At 41.2% G+C, this 16930-nt stretch overlaps 1 protein-coding gene across 1 annotated transcript in view; it reads right to left on the bottom strand.

Annotated features, from left to right (window-relative positions):
- LOC130885468 (aldo-keto reductase family 1 member C13-like) overlaps positions 1–16930 on the bottom strand; it is a 288678-nt gene that overhangs the window by 228140 nt on the left and 43608 nt on the right. The gene's annotated exons all lie outside the window — the stretch shown is intronic.

Raw genomic sequence — 16930 nt, 5'->3', positions numbered from 1 at the left:
TAAAAAAGAAATCAATAAGCATCTATTGAAATTAATTCTTTTTGATCTCTTATATTTTTCTTGTAAATTTTACTTTTTGATGTTTTGTTTATTTTTTATTTTCTCTTTTCTTCATTGTCTTCTATTTACTTATTTATTCTGCTCTTTATATTTATTTTTTCTTAAAATCTGTTCTTTAAGAATTTTGTATGCATTGTGTTCATACTTGCGGTGGGACAATGATCCTGTACCTGTAACGTTTTGTAAGTTGTACTGGTTTAATAAAATGATGACTTGCCGGTAGCCAGGCAGGAACAGCAGAATTCTTAGAAAGACTGAGTCTGCAGTCATAAACCAGATGCAGAGGAAGCAACATGAGAATGCCTTGCTGATCAAAGGTGCCAAGCCACATGGCTGACACAGACAAGAATTCTGGGTTAATGTAGGCTGTAATAGTTAATAGCAGGCCTGAGCTAAGAGTCCAACTCATTTATGATTAATGTAGACTTCTTTGTATTTCTTTGGGACTAAACAGCTTCAGGACCTGACAGGACAGAAATCTCAGACAATGCATACTTATCTTCAGCTCTTCCCAGATTCATTCCCCTTCCCTACCCATCTAACTTTGTGTCCTAAAAAAAAAAATACCAACCAAACAACTAACTAACCAACCAATCAAACAACCAACCAAAACAAACAAACAAACAACAAAAACAAAAACCTCTTAAGATTAGTTTGTGCTGCCAAAATAATTTTGAATGTGTGGTCTTCCACTGGAGTGTGGTCAGCTAATAAAGGGATACACATGTAGAAGAAACTATCACATGTTCTCCTAGCACTAACAATTGACACGTGTTCTGTGCTTAGGGGTAGGAACATATAATTATCTACTGCAAGGATTTCTTACATTGTTTTTACACGTGACAAGTGGAGGGACTGACGTGTGCTTCATTCTACATTTATTCAACAAGTTTGCATATTGAACAGTCTTGATGTATAGAGAGAGCATCTCCCTTTAAGGAAATGGGAATCATGTCTAATAAAGTAAACAGTCAATCTCCTTTTCAAAGAGACAGCCACTTCTCCCACAGGGACTGCACTGTCTATTAGGTGAGTCTGGTCTGCATACCGTCTAGCTGCTGTCTGAATGCTACTTCACTCCTCAGGATGAGAGTAGAAGTCTGGATGACATAAAAGTCATGCCAGTTTAGATCATAGACCTGGGAGAGATAGCAAAACTCCTTAATATAAACAGAAGGATTAACAGAGAAGAAACCCAACCACTTTTCTATCTGAGAGAGTTCTGGAATAGAGAAGGGAACATGGACTTTAATAATGCCATCAACTCCCCCTACCTCCCAGAGAGGGCAGAGAAAGGTGGGATTATGGTGAGGTGTGCTATGAGAGGAGACAGGATTGGGAGGGGTTAGTCCAGTGTATAGAGGAGGTCCAAGAAGTAGATTGAGGCATGGGGAGTATAGGAAGATGAGGCAGGAGTGAGATGAAGGGAGGAAGTAGGTTAAGGAGAAAGTTGACCTTGAACTTTCTGTTTGGCTGGGGGGGGGGGGAGAGTAGGTGGGCATAGGTAAGGGGAGGAATGTAGAGAATGTTGTTCCACAGGAGGGGGTTGGTAGTAAGGGTTTGAGTGAGTGGGGAAGGGGCCAGTGCCTCTGGATGCATGGTCATGGTGGAGTTATCAGGGTCCCAATTTCAAGATGGTTGGGAATCTGGAGGCACCATGACCCTGGTGACCAAAACGGGTGCTGCAAGACACTGGCTACTGAGGGAGGGGCGAGAGCGAAGTGCCCAAGAACTGTGGACATATGCAAATTCTGTCCATTTATTCCCATGGTGGCAAATATTTTTTAGGTCACGGAGGATGAAAAACTCAAGAGTTCCCTCTAGTGGCCATCATGTTCCATTGTCAAGGTCTTATTTAGGCCAAATCTTAGTTCATAGAGAAATTAGCCATTCAGGGCAGACTGTATCAGAAAGTACCAATTTATAAAGATTTTGTAGGAGGCAGCTCAGGAACGATAACAGATCTGGCTTTCAATTGCAAGATCCCATTTTAACAGTCTATGCCCAATTGCGGGCTCAAGTCTATCACAGTGCATCCACTGGGATAACTCTTGAGCCAAAATGGGATAGGGATTGTGGAAATTGAATGGTAGGCTTCCCTGACCATGCAATTTTCACACCAGCTAAGCCCACCTTAGCCAGTTGGGTCAGACTTTCACTGAGCTATCGTGACTTCAATGGAAAGCCCGACAAATAAAGACATAAATGAACCCCCTACCCTACCAGCACAGAGCATAAAATGAGAGCTTACCAAGATGAAGCCAATCTAGCCTGTAAGCAATTTGAGCCTGGCACAGAGCACAGGCAATAAGGGCCTTTTCCAACACATTGTCTTGAGCCTGTGTAAAAAACAACACCCCTGGCAGAATCTCCAAAATGTTAGGAATATTCCTAAAAACAAACCTCTCCACCAACATAAATAATTTAAATCAGACCAAATTAGGACAAATTAAAAGATATCCTGGTTTAATTGGACATCTGTACTCTCAGGTGGCCCAAGGGGGGAAGAGAAAGCAGACATGACCACGAAGAGGAAGATGAAAGACCCCATGTTTATTCTCTGGGAGAAATTTTAAATAACCTGTAGGAGTGTTTTTGAACTTTCCTGGTGAAGGGTCAAGGTTTGGTGGGCTTCCAAAGATTGATGCCAGGGGCTGAAATTACAACCATATTCTGCAAGACCAAATGGCCAGCATTTGGAACCTGTTGGCCAATAGAGGGAACCTTTGGCCTGTATATCATTTTTAGGACAAAAGACCTGATTTTTGGTGAACTTGGACACCCGGACCAGATTCCTTACATAATTGCTTTGAAGAACTTTGTAGCACACCCTTGTCCTTGGTTAAAGCCCTGTATCTCCACAGAGCTGATAAACAAGACTGTCTTCACCTCACAGGAGGACAAAAGGCAAGAGGATCCTAAGCCCTCTACCCCTGTGCTGCAAAGAGGTATAGAGGATGGACTCCTTATTCCCCCTTACTGACCAACTCCCCAAACTGATTAGGTGGCCAGGGACAGGGACCAGGGAGGCTCAGGGGATTTGGAAAGCCCACCCTTCACCAGAAGATAATTGCCCCAGATGACCAACTCTGTTGCCCTTCCACTGAGGGCGGTTGACTCACAGGGCTATAAAAGCAATGAACAGATGCAGCATTGGCCCTTTAACACTAGTGATTGCTATACCTGGAAAAACCAAAACCCCAGTTTCTCAGACCATCTGAGGGCCCTTATTAACCTTTTAAATTCTGTTATATTCACCCAGGAACCCACCTGAGAAAATTATAATCAGTTGTTATAGGTGCTACTTACCATGGAAGAAAGAGAAAGAATTCTGACAAAGGCCCAAAAGTTCCCAGGACCTGATGGAAACCCAACTCTCAACCCTGCCCTAATAGAACAAAGCTTCCCGCTGACCCGTTCTCACTAGAATTTCAACTTGGCAGAAGGTAAGGAGGAACTCCAGGTCTATCAACAGGTTCTGATGAGAGGTCTTCATGCAGCTGCTCATCAGCCAACAATTTGGCCAAAGTCAGTAATGTACTACAAGAAAAGACAAAGTTTCAATGAGCCATCTTAGAACGGATTACAGAGGCCTTTAGGACATACTCTACTCAAGATCCTGAGGCCAAGGAGAATAAGCCTTTATTAATCAGGCCACGCCTGACATTAGGCACAAGTTGAAGAAGACAGATGAGCTTGCAGATAAGAGCATCTGAGAGCTGTTAGCAGTAGCTCAGAAAGTGCCCAATAACCACTAAATCCCAGAGGATAAAGAGAGAAGAGCCATTGCTGAAGAGAATGCGAAGCACGCTTGAAATACGGCTAGGATCCCCCTACCAGTCACTGCAGGAGATCCAATAAAAACAAGTGTCAACTGAGACACCTAGTCAGAGGCCAAGGTAAGGACTCCCATGTAAGGGAGCACCCCAGGCTGCAGAAAGATCAATGTGCTTATTGCAAGGAAATGGGACACTGGGCTAAGAATTTCCCCAGAAACATAAGGACTATGAGGACATGACTACATGGCTATTCCAATATCCAGAGGCATTTGCAGAGACTGGGGGAATGGGCTTGGTGAAACATGGAGCCCCAGTGCTCGTTGAGATCAAGCCTGATGCCATCTCCATCCAGGTGTGGCAATACCCCATGTCCTGGGAGGCAAAGGAAGAAATCACCCTCCACATCAGGCACCCCATGAAACTAGGAATTCTGTTCTGTTGCTGCTCAGACTGGAATTCTCCTTTGTTCCCTGTTAAATAGTCAAACTTGAATGATTACCGGATCTTTCAGGACCTTAGGGAGGTCAATCACAAGGTTATGGATGAGTGAACGTGCCAAATCCATACACCCTTTTGAGCTCACTTCCTTTCACCTGGGCCTAGTACACAGTATTAGATCTCAAAGATGCTTTCTTCAGCCTGCCTTTAGTACCAAAGAGCCAGTCCTTGTTTGTCTTTGAATGGCATGACCATGTAAAGGGATACAATGGACTATTGTCTTGAACCAGGCTCCTCCAAGGGTTCAAAAACTCCCCAACCATCACTGATGAAGCCCTACATGAGGACCTCAGGGAATACCAGAGGAAACACCCACAGGTCACTCTCCTGCAGTGTGTGGATGACCTCCTGACAGCAGCTGACAGTGAAGAAGATTGCAAGGTAAGCAAGCACTGGTGTTTTGCTTACTGCCTTGGGAACCCTGGGGTACTGAGCATCAGCTAAAAAGGCCCAAATCTACCAAACTTAAAGTGACTTTTTTTGGATATATACTCAAGGGCCAGCGTTGACTTTCTGAACCTTGGAAAGAGACTGCCTAAAATACCCACCTCAACTTCCAGGAGTGATGTTAGAGAATTCCTTGGGTCAGCTGGCTTCTGTCATCTCTGGATTACCAGCTTCACTGAGCTGATTAAGCCACTGTATGAGGCAAGAAAAGGAAGTCAGCCCTTTCAATGGACTGAGGCTGAAGTCAAGGTCTTCAATAAAATTTAGAAAATTCCCTACTCTCAGTGCCCACCGTGGGATTGTCAGGTATCATCAAAACCTTTCACCTGTAGGTAGATTAAAAAAAAAAAGACATAGCTCAAGGGGTCTTCACTCAAACTCTAGTACCTTGGAATAGGCCAGTGGCCTACCGGTCAAAAAAAGTTGATCCCAGTGTTTAAGGATCATTGTAGCCACCACCCTATTAGTTAAAGATGCTGACAAGTAGACTTTGGGTCAAGAGTTCCTCATCACTACCCCTCATACCATTGAGGGAGCACTCAAACAACTGCCTGATCAATGGCTGAGTAATGCTCACAGAACTCACTATCAAAATCTCCTTAATCCACCTCGCATAAGGTTTCTTCCAATTGTGTTCTTAAATCCTACATCCCTGCTCCCTGATCCGTATCTGGATGCCCTACTACATGACTGTGCAGGAATCCTGAGCCAGGTACATGGACGGAGAGAAAACCTACTAGACCAGTCCTTGCAGGATGCTGAGCTCACCTGGTACACGGATGGGAGCAGCTTTACAGGTGATGGCAAAAGGTATGCGGGGGGTGGCTGTGGTAACACAAGAAGACACTGCATGGGCAACAACCCTCGCATCTGGGACATCTGCTCAAAAAACCAAACTGACTAAGGCACTTGAGATGGCAAAAGGAAAGAGACTGAATGTGTATATGGACAGCTGCTGTGCCTTTGCCACAACCCATGTACATGGGGCCATTTACCAGGAGCGTGGGCTCCTTACTGCAGAAGGCAAGGCTATCAAAAACAAACAGGAGACTTTAGACTTACTGGCAGCATTATGGCTGTCAACCAAATTGGCCATTATCCCCTGTCCTGGGCATCAAAGAGCTGATACCCCAATGGCTAGAGGGAACCAGAGGGCAGGTGGCAAAAGAAGCCACAGAGCAAATGACTGTCCTGGCCCTGATGCTACCCGATCCAGAACTGCTTAACCTGGAGGATCCAACCTGTACTCCTGCTGACTGACGCATGACACAGCGCTTACCAAGAGCATTGCAACCACAACAGCCAGCGAATTGCTGGATGACCAGAAATGGAAGACTCATCTTGCCAGGGAAGCTGGCAGAAACCCTCCTTCATCACATTCACCGCTTTACCCACCTTGGCACCCGAAAAACAGAAGACCTCATCAGACAGTCTCAGTGAAAAATCTTTGACCTTCGGCACAAGACTGAACAAATAGTTAATAAATATCTGGCCTGACGACTCACCAGTGCAGACAATCAAACTAAAAATTCTGGAACCAGACTTAGAGGTACAAAATCAGATTCCCACTGGGAGATAGACTTCACTGAGGTAAAACCTTGAAAATATGGTTACAAATATCTTTTAGTATTTATAGAGAGCTCATGAACAGGACCCTGAAAGAGACCCTTACCAAATTAACAATGGAAATTTGCTGCAACTGGGTGGTTTTCTCCCCCTTTGCCCTTTATAGAGTTTGAAATTTGCCCTATACCTTGAGATTAACCCCCTTTGAAATCATGTTTGGGAGACCCCCTCCTATTTTGTCCAACTTCAAATCTGAGCTTATTACTGAGTTTGATGATGTTAACCTGGTTATCTCCTTGGAGGCTGTGGCTTTTGTGCATAAGGACATATGGTCTCACCTGAGGGCCATTTATGAGACAGCTCCACCACCCGCACCTCACAAGTTTCAGCCAGGAGGTTGAGTCTTCATAAAGAGACATCAGAGAGAACCCCTTGAGCCACACTGGAAAGGGACATATACTGTGATCCTGACATCTCCAACAGCCATGAAAGTAGATGGCATTGTCACCTGGATTCATTACACCCATGCCAGGCTGGAAGATACAGAGATAGAGGAGCCCACAGAGTCATCTCCGAAAAAAAGGCCCCCTCATGTTGGAGAGCTGAATATCAAGATAACCCGTTGAAGCTCGAACTTATCCATCTTCCTCCGTCATGAAGATCTTATGCTTGCTGGCACTGTTCATCCTCTACCACCCTCTTTACTGTTAGTCTCCACCAACCTGCAGAACTCATTTGGACTGTCATTGGCACATCCCCTGTAGAAATCCTCAAGCAAGAATCAGCTGAGACTCCTCCTGCGATCTGGTACCCTTCTCTAGAATTTGAGGTGCAGGATTTATTTCTGGCCAACCGAGACAGTTGCCAGCTGAGAGAGAGAGAGCAGTTTTTATGTCTGCCAGGGAACAAGACTGAGAAGTCCTAGTCCCGGCAATGTAGGGGATCCGAGTCTTACTTCTGTGCATCTTGAAAATGTGTGAGTACTGGTGTCTGGTGGACACCACCAATAAGAGATGATGTGATCACTGTCTGACAGGGTATATATGATATGGATTGTGAGTCCTATGGAAGAAAAAATGTAAACCTTTCAGGATAGAATTTGCTGATCAAGGAAAATGGCCTCTGATTGAGAAATGGACTACTAGTAAAACCTGATGTATTCAAATCTATGATGGCCCTGGGCCTTATCTTGGGTCAGTACCAGGGGCCCTCTTCACTATTAGATTAGAGGTTCAGACAAACGCCACAGTGGCAACAGGATATAATTCAGTCTTGATACCTCAGGAGGCTCTAGTCTCCAGACCCCCAGAAGGGGTCCAGACACCAGTAGTCCTCTTGGGAACCAACTCTCAGAGCCAAGATTCTTCATATGGTCAACACCCTGTATGAGACTTGGTTTCAAAATGCTTCCAGTGATAAATGCTTTGGAACCCAATTTGACTAAAGAATGCTGGCTTTATCTGAATACACAACCCCCTTTCTATGTTGGAGTTGCAATAACTGGTGTTTATACCTCAGTCTTCCCAAAATTCTGCCCTTGGGAAAACCAAGAAAAAATTTCACTACAACATCTGACAGGTACGGGGACCTGTGTAGTGCCAACCTGGAAGGCAAGCCCCAATGGGTCTATGTAACCAAACCATCAGCATACAAAATAAAACCTTCTATTCGGCATCTGCTGGATGGTGGACTTGCACGTTGGGGCTCAGTCCCTGCATCCATGGGACAGTCCTTCACAGAGGATGAGGATTTTGTGTGATGGTCTAATTGTTTGTCAACATAAAATACAATACAGAGGCCCAAATGGAACTGACCTTATGTCCTGTTCCTGTCAGGGGAAAACGGGCTATAGGAGCAACAGCTATATTGCTCTCTTCCCTGATAGGACTGGCCATATCTGGAACTACGGGGGTGGGCACCTCAGACTTAATCCTCCAAGGTTACCAGGCACTACAGTTGGCCATCAATTCAGATCTCAAAAACATAGAACAGTCTATACTCAAGCTAGAGACCTCCTTAGATTCTCTGGATGAGATTGCCTCACAGAATTGAATGTGCTGTCTTGGGGGAAGAATGTTGTTTCTAAGTCAATCACTCTGGGGTAATTAGAGATTCAATGACCTTGTTAAAGGATTAATGATAGGGAACAGACTGGCTCCCGTGGAAACCGGAAGGTAGGAAAACTTGTTCAACTGGTATCCCTGGTTAATCACTACTCTCAAACCTAATAGCCCCCTAACCATCGTGCTCCTGCTACTTACTCTTGGTCCCTGTCTCATCAACAGACTTTCGTAGGCTTTCATTTGAGAAAGGGTCAATACTGTTCAACTGATGGTACTGAGGTCCCAGTATCACCCCCTTGAGCCCTGGATGGATAGGACCCATGATTGAATCCTGTCATTGCTACTTCGTGAAGGGGGAAAAAATATAGAGCCCAGGGCAGCTTTTCCAGGCAACTTGGTACACACCTGCCAAGATGGGTTCTATAGATCAACAGGAAGATAGACCTGAGTCTCAGTTTGCCCTAGGGCAATGTTAACCCTTAGACTCCCTCCTGTTCCCACTTTACCCTGGGACCTTTTCCTTGCCTTAACAGGAGAAAACATTAACAGCTAGTTAAAACTTGTTCTGTCTTTACCCTCAAAATGACTAATTCAGTTTCTTTATTAGCTTTAATTGAAAAATTATTACAGAGTGTTGAGTTCTAGTCTTGTAAAAGCTGCTAACTTATTATAGACTGTTAGGAAATAACAAGTTAGTCAGTCATCCTTAAAGTATTGATATAATTAGTTACAAGAATAAGCCTTATTAAGTTCTCTGTATTTGTTTTCAAAGTCAAACTTAAAATAAGTAACTAGAAACAAAGTTTGTCTAATCAGACATGCCTAGGCAGTCCTCATACATCAGAGATCTGCTGAATATGGCATTTAAAATAATGATAAAAATCTTATTGTAGTAGACAGAGACTCTGAGATCCTAGCAATAACCCAAGGTCTCAAAGAAGTTTATGGGACACCATGATGTCTCCACCTGGATTACAATGATGCTAACCACTGGGCAAGGTGCCTCAGTGCAACACCTGTTGCCAGGACCCAGTCCAGACTGTGGACAAATAGCAGGACATTGGAGAATTAATTGCACCACTTTTGCCTAGAAAAAATAAGGTCAGTTTTTTCCATGTCCCTCTTCCACAGGAAAAAAATTTCATCTTATGGGAATAGCTAAGACTGTAAGATTGCTGTTCTGGATATTTCTGCCTCCAATGCTATGAAGACCTGGGTATGACTAACTGTATATGGACTCTTGTCCCTGTCATTTTTAACAGATTCAGTAACTACTTGATTTATACTCAGATATACTTTATTTATCCTTCTGAGATCTCTGATAGTATTGATGGCTAGGGAAATTATAATGTCAGTTTAGCAGCAAAAGGTATCCAGATCCTTCCAGAAAGATATAGCTAGCTTGGTAGTGCATTCTAAAGCTACTAGGTTTTCTAAAAATAAAACGAAAATGTTTTAATGTCTGAGAACATAAAGGTTCATAAGCTTTGAGGATCTAAAAAATGACTTAAAATTTAAATACAGGTTAAGATATTGAAAATATTTCTGATTTCTTCCTCCCTTCTATAGTATAGTTCTAATAAGCTGATAGAACAATGACCAGTTACTGTTTGGGTCACAAGTTTAAGATTTTAGATTTATTCTCATTGCCATTTAAAAATAAACTAAAAGGTGTTTCTCATCAAGCCAAAGACATCTCTGCCCAAACCATACATGGATCTATGAACAGCAGAAAAATATACACGCTTCTAACCAAAATCTGTAGTTTTTGCTAGAACTCAAAGGTATGAGTCTATTCTTTCTGTTTACAGATACCTGTTGTCTACTCTTTTTCTACAATATGGATTTCAATAATGTATTATTTTTCTTTAAGTAAATAAATTCTAATTTCTGTTCCTAGTTTAAACTTATCTCCAATGGGCTTCCACTTGGCTGGAAGATGCATCTAAGCATCAATTGCTGACAACAACCTGCTCTGAATGGTGGTGAGCCCTGAACTTTCTGAAAGCTGATGTGTACCAGTCCAGCTGATATGAACATTCCCTGTCCCTTTCAACAGAGTCTGATGAGCACCACATTGCCTGAATTCCCTCCCTATCTTTGGCTAGCCTTTCAACCTGCTTCTCCACTGACAAGACCCATATGATTGATTACACAATACCACTATTAAATTTAGAGACCATTTACAGAGGACAAAACACTAATGAGTCATGCCCAAGTAAAGTCATGTGACTCCATCTGCACAGCAGACTAATGAAAGTCAAATGTCACCAACCTCACTGCTCATTGAATCTCTCTGTAAAACTAGGGGGACTGCACTTCTAAAATCTTCCCCACGCCTTACCATACTACATATGAGGGAAAAAATGCCCAAGTCTGTTGTAGGGAGGCCGCTTGTTCATTTCTGGCTGCTCAGCCCCGAAATAACCACACAGAAACCATATTATTTGCAATACTGTTTGGCCAATAGCTTAAGCATACTGCTAGCTAGTTCTTATATTCTAAACTAACCCATCTCCATTAATCTATGCATCACCATGAGGTCGTGGTCTACCAGCAAAATTTCAGCAGGCTGCTGCAGAGGCGTCTGTCCCTGGCAGCTGCGTGGCTTCTCCTGACTCCACCTTCTTTCAGCATTCAGTTCAGTTTTTCCTGCCTATCTAAGTTCCACCTTGCTATAGGCCAAAGCAGTTTCTTTATTCATTAACCAATAAAAGCAACACATAGACAGAAGGACCTCCCACACCACGCGTCCAGTTGAAAAATGCTCCTACATGAAGCACACAAGCAAAAGCACAGCCTCACTGTTTCCACTGCCCTGTTCCCTGCCCAGCATTCTCCCTTCCCAAAGACACACACCACAAATGTGCACAAGGTCACCAATGAAATGTTTATTTGTAACCTGAGAATATTTGGTCGCTGAGACACTGGAAAGGAACCAAACAGAAATTGTGGAAATGAAAGAATTAATCCATCAAGTAAAAATACATCAGAAAGCATCATCAACAAGCAAGACCAAGAGAAAGAGCAAATTCCAGAAATGGAGGGGAAAGTTGAGAGAAAAGTACATTAAGATGTTATAAAGAAAAACAATTTTACAACATGAACAAAACTTATAACAACTCTGGGAAATATCCAAGAGATCAAACTTAAAAATCAATGGAGTTGAAGAAGGAATGAGAACAAAATGGAAGTTATAGATAAGCTATTCAATGAAATTATAGAAGAAACTTTCCAACCCATGTAAAGGCAACGGACCTCCAAACACAAGGGACACTCAGAACCCAAAAGACAGGACTAGAGAAGAATATTGCAGTCCAAACTTCAGAGCTGCTGTATAACTAACTTCCCAGAGCAATCTACTGAGTTTTGGTTCACCGTTCATCTCTTTAACACCCTGTTGTGCGTGATACATGCGGTGATACATAGCTGTAATGTCAGCACTTGGGAGCCTGAGGCAGAAGGGTTGACAGTTTGAGGTCAGCATGGCATATATATACATATGTGTGTGTGCATGTGTGTGTATCAAAAAGACAAAAAAAGAATAATCTTTTTTTAAAAAAGTATTGAAATTCTTGATCCTTCTATTTAAAAATGCACAAAATGTTAGCAGATTCCCCTCAACTTCTCTCTGTGCCATGGTGTGAAGAGTCTGATTGGGCATAGTGGGACGTAACTTCTTAAATAAACATGGGACGGCTTTTAAGGGTTGCTTATCAGTTCCCTAAGCACAATGTGCAGTAAACATTTCTTTACAACCTGTGTACTCCATCTTCCTCAGATATGGTCTAGAGTTATCACAGGTACGTGACTCTGCTCTTTCATCTGAAATCCTTTGCAACTTTCACATTTCTGTAATAATTCTTGGATTCCCTTGTGCATTTGCAGACTCTCTCTTCTAAGGTTATTTTACAAATTTTCATCTTTGTTTGAAACTATTATTTTAGGAAGAAATTCAAGGTATCCTGAAATATGCTCAAGAAACATTTCCGAATTGTTTTAGCCCTTCTTTCAGCCTTTTTTTTCACAGTGTTCTTGAGGAACAGAATGCCCTGACATTAAACCTAAGTTGTCTCTTTCACCTGAGGGGAATCCAGTCAGTATGGTAATTATTATATTTCAAACCATGCATTACAAAGATTCTGGTTATATATCCCTATACAAATTAAATTTATATGTCCTATTCTTAAGCTTCCTAAGTGAGCAAAGGTATATCTTTGAATTATTTCCACATGGCTCCCGTGGAAACCGGAAGGTAGGAAAACTTGTTCAACTGGTATCCCTGGTTAATCACTACTCTCAAACCTAATAGCCCCCTAACCATCGTGCTCCTGCTACTTACTCTTGGTCCCTGTCTCATCAACAGACTTTCGTAGGCTTTCATTTGAGAAAGGGTCAATACTGTTCAACTGATGGTACTGAGGTCCCAGTATCACCCCCTTGAGCCCTGGATGGATAGGACCCATGATTGAATCCTATCATTGCTACTTCGTGAAGGGGGAAAAAATATAGAGCCCAGGGCAGCTTTTCCAGGCAACTTGGTACACACCTGCCAAGATGGGTTCTATAGATCAACAGGAAGATAGACCTGAGTCTCAGTTTGCCCTAGGGCAATGTTAACCCTTAGACTCCCTCCTGTTCCCACTTTACCCTGGGACCTTTTCCTTGCCTTAACAGGAGAAAACATTAACAGCTAGTTAAAACTTGTTCTGTCTTTACCCTCAAAATGACTAATTCAGTTTCTTTATTAGCTTTAATTGAAAAATTATTACAGAGTGTTGAGTTCTAGTCTTGTAAAAGCTGCTAACTTATTATAGACTGTTAGGAAATAACAAGTTAGTCAGTCATCCTTAAAGTATTGATATAATTAGTTACAAGAATAAGCCTTATTAAGTTCTCTGTATTTGTTTTCAAAGTCAAACTTAAAATAAGTAACTAGAAACAAAGTTTGTCTAATCAGACATGCCTAGGCAGTCCTCATACATCAGAGATCTGCTGAATATGGCATTTAAAATAATGATAAAAATCTTATTGTAGTAGACAGAGACTCTGAGATCCTAGCAATAACCCAAGGTCTCAAAGAAGTTTATGGGACACCATGATGTCTCCACCTGGATTACAATGATGCTAACCACTGGGCAAGGTGCCTCAGTGCAACACCTGTTGCCAGGACCCAGTCCAGACTGTGGACAAATAGCAGGACATTGGAGAATTAATTGCACCACTTTTGCCTAGAAAAAATAAGGTCAGTTTTTTCCATGTCCCTCTTCCACAGGAAAAAAATTTCATCTTATGGGAATAGCTAAGACTGTAAGATTGCTGTTCTGGATATTTCTGCCTCCAATGCTATGAAGACCTGGGTATGACTAACTGTATATGGACTCTTGTCCCTGTCATTTTTAACAGATTCAGTAACTACTTGATTTATACTCAGATATACTTTATTTATCCTTCTGAGATCTCTGATAGTATTGATGGCTAGGGAAATTATAATGTCAGTTTAGCAGCAAAAGGTATCCAGATCCTTCCAGAAAGATATAGCTAGCTTGGTAGTGCATTCTAAAGCTACTAGGTTTTCTAAAAATAAAACGAAAATGTTTTAATGTCTGAGAACATAAAGGTTCATAAGCTTTGAGGATCTAAAAAATGACTTAAAATTTAAATACAGGTTAAGATATTGAAAATATTTCTGATTTCTTCCTCCCTTCTATAGTATAGTTCTAATAAGCTGATAGAACAATGACCAGTTACTGTTTGGGTCACAAGTTTAAGATTTTAGATTTATTCTCATTGCCATTTAAAAATAAACTAAAAGGTGTTTCTCATCAAGCCAAAGACATCTCTGCCCAAACCATACATGGATCTATGAACAGCAGAAAAATATACACGCTTCTAACCAAAATCTGTAGTTTTTGCTAGAACTCAAAGGTATGAGTCTATTCTTTCTGTTTACAGATACCTGTTGTCTACTCTTTTTCTACAATATGGATTTCAATAATGTATTATTTTTCTTTAAGTAAATAAATTCTAATTTCTGTTCCTAGTTTAAACTTATCTCCAATGGGCTTCCACTTGGCTGGAAGATGCATCTAAGCATCAATTGCTGACAACAACCTGCTCTGAATGGTGGTGAGCCCTGAACTTTCTGAAAGCTGATGTGTACCAGTCCAGCTGATATGAACATTCCCTGTCCCTTTCAACAGAGTCTGATGAGCACCACATTGCCTGAATTCCCTCCCTATCTTTGGCTAGCCTTTCAACCTGCTTGGTCCCTGATAACCATGCCCCATGTCAGTTTGAAGTAGTTGCAGAAAGGAACATATAATCCCATACTCCCTGATCAAAAAAGGTTGAAAGGCTGAGACAAGGGGGAACTCCCTGGCATGGGGAAAAAAACAACAACTACCTATAGTGCCCATTGATATGCCCGAAAAGTAGGCCCAAGTTGTCAATTAATGGATTCATTAACATAAGTAGTTCTTAGATCCCAATAATTCTTCCTTAAAAGCATGGACAACTTGGGTCCTATCATTGGTGCTTGTGATGGGGGAAAAGTAGGAACCAACCATGATAAGGTAAATAGAAACAGCCCACCCAAAGGAAGTTCTTTGCTTCTAACCATTATCACCTGCCAGTGTAAGACTCAGCCAATGATGAGTTTAATGGAGGCCTGAGTTTCAGTAGTTTACTTTGAAGCAATACCCAGTTGCAAGAAGAACCACAAACTGAGATTACTGGAGCACCACTCAGGACACACCACCCAAAGGAAGTGCCTGATGTTCCAACCATTGTAGAGAGGATCACCTGCCAGCATACATTCATCAGGACACCCCTAGACAAATGCCAGCCAATCAGTCATCATGAACCTTAGAAATCCCTCACCCCCACCTTTACTGCTATAAAAATCCAACTCTAGCTGAGCTCAGGGTTCTATGTTTATTCCAAAATATTGGACGTACAAAAGGATTGAGTTTTCAAACATGCAGAAAATAAAGGCTCTTTGCTTTTACATACAGGACACTGTCTCCTTGTTGGTTTGTGGGGGACTCTATGGATCTGAGCATAACGCCAAGCAGTGTTGTAATAATACAGTTTCTGTGTGGTTATTTCAGGTCTGGGCAGCCAGGAAACAAGCAAGCAGCCTCTAACTACAGCAAATGTCCCTCTTTCAAGAGCCTTGAAATAAGGGGAAAATTTGGAAGCAAATTTAAACAAAATGTAAATGAGATTGCAACATGAGAACTGTTGTGCATGTAAGTAAAGATCTTTATTATATAAGGTTTAAATAAATTATCAAATTCTCATAATCTTATATGATAAACTCTTAGGTCTTATTTTGTGCATAAACTGTGTCACATCCAAACTGAATTTATAAGTGGAGTTTTATGTACACAATACAGTCTTTAAAGAAACAGAGTACAGATAATCATGGATTAAAGATAATAAAATAAGTATTAAACTTGTAGAAAAAGTAATAGAGTAAAAATAATAAGCCATGTAAAGATGGAAAATTCACAGAAAGTCAGGATTATTTATATTATTGTGTGTTTTTTTAAATTTTTTTTTGCCTGTGAAGAAGATAAATACAGAGAGACATTTCATTGTATGGGCTGCTAAATTAAGCCAGCATATATGTTCTAAAGATATCATGACTTCAAAATTTGGGTCTAAGGATTTGTTGCTTTGGAAAAGAGGTTCTGTTTTTTGTTTCCACAGAAGATGAGACCCTGTGAAATCCTAATATACTAATGTGGTTTGTTTAACCAAAACCCCCTGAAAGGTCCCTGTAATCATCGTCAAAAATTACTTCGCCCACTAAAAAGCAGGAAGGAGTTTGGAGAGAACTATACCAAAATTCTCTAAATGATTCTTTATAAATGTTTGTTTACATTTAAAGGGGGATATTATATATGTATATATATATACATATATAGTATGTGTGTTATACATATATATATGAATAATTTGCATTTGTATGGATCTTTGTTTATTGGTACAAATTTAAGGTCTATTTTCTATATTATATATTGCTGCTCTTGATTAAGGTATTGTGTTTGTATATCTCATTTAAAATGTAATGTATAATTAAGAAATATATGTTAATAGAGAGCCATCTGTAATAGTCAAGCTTCTAGTCATGTTAGTTAGGTTTTATAGATATATAGAAATGTATTTCAGGGGTGGATAGGCATTGTCAAAGCTTTCAAAGACTACAGAATATGGCATTTAAAATGTTTAAGAATTTAAGACTTTTCATGACAGTGAGAAACATATACTCCTGGCAGCTCAAATTACTCCAAGTAATAGAAAAAGGGAGATGATGTGGGATTCTGCTCTGTATGCTGTGAATACCATTGGTTAATAAAGAACTTGGGCCTGTGCAGAGCAGAACAGAGATAGGTGGAGAAAACTAAATTGAATGCTGGGAGAACAGAGGCAGAGTCAGTGAGAAGCCATGAAGCTGCTGGAGACAGACGTGCTAAAACCTCGTTAGTAGGTCACGACCACGACCTCATG

The sequence above is a fragment of the Chionomys nivalis genome, chromosome 13 (genome assembly GCF_950005125.1).
Source record: "Chionomys nivalis chromosome 13, mChiNiv1.1, whole genome shotgun sequence".
In the NCBI taxonomy this organism is placed as follows: domain Eukaryota; kingdom Metazoa; phylum Chordata; class Mammalia; order Rodentia; family Cricetidae; genus Chionomys; species Chionomys nivalis.
Note: the sequence above shows the minus strand (reverse complement) of the source record. Positions and strands in the feature narration are given on the sequence as shown.